Genomic DNA, 3878 nt, shown 5'->3' on the forward strand with positions numbered 1-3878 from the left:
ACGCACTAAAACTAACCCTAAATACTACACACTAACTCTACCAAGTACGCACTAAAACTAACCCTAAAAAGTACACACTAAACCTAACCCTAAATAGTACACACTAACACTAACCCTAAAAATTACACGCTAATACTAAATAGTACACACTAACACTAACCCTAAAAAGTACACACTAACCCTAAAAAGTACATACTAAAACTAAACCTAGGAATTACACACTAGTTACAAAGACAAACTTTAAAAAAATGTAAAATGCAGAAAATGAATTGCGTGACTGACTAAAATATAATTTTAATAATAGAACTTAAAGTCCAACTCCAGTCTCCGTTTCACTAGATGTAACACCTGATTTACTTAACAAAAGGCTCATCTGAATAGAGTGAAGCTGTCATCAAGACAACTCCAGTCTCCGTTTCACTAGATGTAACACCTGATTTACAAAGGGCTCATCTGAATAGAGTGAAGCTGTCATCAAGACAACTCCAGTCTCCGTTTCACTAGATGTAACACCTGATTTACAAAGGGCTCATCTGAATAGAGCGAAGCTGTCATCAAGACAACTCCAGTCTCCGTTTCACTAGATGTAACACCTGATTTACATAACAAAGGGCTCATCTGAATAGAGTGAAGCTGTCATCAAGACAACTCCAGTCTCCGTTTCACTAGATGTAACACCTGATTTACAAAGGGCTCATCTGAATAGAGTGAAGCTGTCATCAAGACAACTCCAGTCTCCGTTTCACTAGATGTAACACCTGATTTACATAACAAAGGGCTCATCTGAATAGAGTGAAGCTGTCATCAAGACAAAGGAGGGATACCTTGAAGAACTACAAATATAGAATATATTTTGATTTGTTTAACACGTTTTTGGCTACCACATGATTCCATGTGTGTTATTTCATAGTTTCAATGTCTTCACTATTATTCTACAATGTAGAAAATAGTAGAAATAAAGAAAACCCTTGAATGAGAAGGTGTCCAAACTGTTGACTGATACTGTACATTGTTTCCTAATTAATCAGAATCATTTTAATGCTCCAACATTTGAAAAGTAACTTTGCCTGTTCCTGATAATTACAGGCATCCGCTAGGTGCCGCTATCATGCCTTCTGAAATGCATTTACAAAACATTTTCTTCAACAACAAAACGTCTAACAGAACAAGAGGGAAGACAACTGTTTATCATGTGCCAAGCAGTTTTCTTAATTAATAAGTATCCTTGAAAACCAAACCCAGAATCAAACAGAAAACACATTTGAAACCCTTAAACATGGCTCCAAGTCCTTCATTTCAAACTGTTAAGTGTCCTTGAAAACCAAACCCAGAATCAAACAGAAAACACATTTGAAAACCTTAAACATGGCTCCAAGTCCTTCATTTCAAACTGTTAAGTATCTAAAAAAATGTCAACAAAGTGGAATTTCATAGTGTTAACACCATCATGAGCAAAGAGCAAGATGAGTTACGGTTGATCAGTTCATTAATTAATATGAAAACAAAGAGCTATACAAGGTACAGTAAAAATATTAGTAAAATCATAAGGAGTTACCCTGAGGCATCTGATCACACCAGTATATAACCCTAACTATATGACTAACTATACTATAGTATATAACCCTAATTATATGACTAACTATAGAACCCTCTGATCACACCAGTATATAACCCTAATTATATGACTAACTATACTATAGAACCCTCCGATCACACCAGTATATAACCCTAATTATATGACTAACTATAGAACCCTCTGATCACACCATTATATAACCCTAATTATATGACTAACTATAGAACCCTCTGATCACTCCAGTATATAACCCTAATTATATGACTAACTATAGAACCCTCTGATCACACCAGTATATAACCCTAAATCATAAGGAGTTATCCTGAGGAATCTGATCACACCAGTATATAACCCTAATTATATGACTAACTATAGAACCCTCTGATCACACCAGTATATAACCCTAATTATATGACTAACTATAGAACCCTCTGATCACTCCAGTATATAACCCTAATTATATGACTAACTATAGAACCCTCTGATCACACCAGTATATAACCCTAAATCATAAGGAGTTATCCTGAGGAATCTGATCACACCAGTATATAACCCTAATTATATGACTAACTATAGAACCCTCTGATCACACCAGTATATAACCCTAATTATATGACTAACTATAGAACCCTCTGATCACACCAGTATATAACCCTAATTATATGACTAACTATAGAACCCTCTGATCACACCAGTATGTAACCCTAATTATATGACTAACTATAGAACCCTCCGATCACACCAGTATATAACCCTAATTATATGACTAACTATAGAACCCTCTGATCACACCATTATATAACCCTAATTATATGACTAACTATAGAACCCTCTGATCACTCCAGTATATAACCCTAATTATATGACTAACTATAGAACCCTCTGATCACACCAGTATATAACCCTAAATCATAAGGAGTTATCCTGAGGAATCTGATCACACCAGTATATAACCCTAATTATATGACTAACTAACTATAGAACCCTCTGATCACACCAGTATATAACCCTAATTATATGACTAACTATAGAACCCTCTGATCACTCCAGTATATAACCCTAATTATATGACTAACTATAGAACCCTCTGATCACACCAGTATATAACCCTAAATCATAAGGAGTTATCCTGAGGAATCTGATCACACCAGTATATAACCCTAATTATATGACTAACTATAGAACCCTCTGATCACACCAGTATATAACCCTAATTATATGACTAACTATAGAACCCTCTGATCACACCAGTATATAACCCTAAGTCATAAGGAGTTATCCTGAGGCATCTGATCACACCAGTATATAACCCTAAATCATAAGGAGTTATCCTGAGGCATCTGATCACACCAGTATGTAACCCTAATTATATGACTAACTAACTATACAACCCTCTGATCACACCAGTATATAACCCTAATTATATGACTAACTATAGAACCCTCTGATCACACCACTATATAACCCAAAATCATAAGGAGTTATCCTGAGGCATCTGATCACACCAGTATGTAACCCTAAATCATAAGGAGTTATCCTGAGGCATCTGATCACACCAGTATGTAACCCTAAATCATAAGGAGTTATCCTGAGGCATCTGATCACACCAGTATATAACCCTAAATCATAAGGAGTTATCCTGAGGCATCTGATCACACCAGTATATAACCCTAATTATATGACTAACTATAGAACCCTCTGATCACACCAGTATATAACCCTAATTATATGACTAACTAACTATACAACCCTCTGATCACACCAGTATATAACCCTAATTATATGACTAACTATACTATAGTATATAACCCTAATTATATGACTAACTATACTATAGAACCCTCTGATCACACCACTGTATAACCCTAAATCATAAGGAGTTATCCTGAGGCATCTGATCACACCAGTATGTAACCCTAAATCATAAGGAGTTATCCTGAGGCATCTGATCACACCAGTATGTAACCCTAAATCATAAGGAGTTATCCTGAGGCATCTGATCACACCAGTATATAACCCTAAATCATAAGGAGTTATCCTGAGGCATCTGATCACACCAGTATATAACCCTAATTATATGACTAACTATAGAACCCTCTGATCACACCAGTATATAACCCTAATTATATGACTAACTAACTATACAACCCTCTGATCACACCAGTATATAACCCTAATTATATGACTAACTATACTATAGTATATAACCCTAATTATATGACTAACTATACTATAGAACCCTCTGATCACACCACTGTATAACCCTAAATCATAAGGAGTTATCCTGAGGCATCTGATCACA

The sequence above is a fragment of the Oncorhynchus clarkii genome, unplaced genomic scaffold (assembly GCF_045791955.1).
Source record: "Oncorhynchus clarkii lewisi isolate Uvic-CL-2024 unplaced genomic scaffold, UVic_Ocla_1.0 unplaced_contig_3112_pilon_pilon, whole genome shotgun sequence".
NCBI classification, from domain to species: domain Eukaryota; kingdom Metazoa; phylum Chordata; class Actinopteri; order Salmoniformes; family Salmonidae; genus Oncorhynchus; species Oncorhynchus clarkii.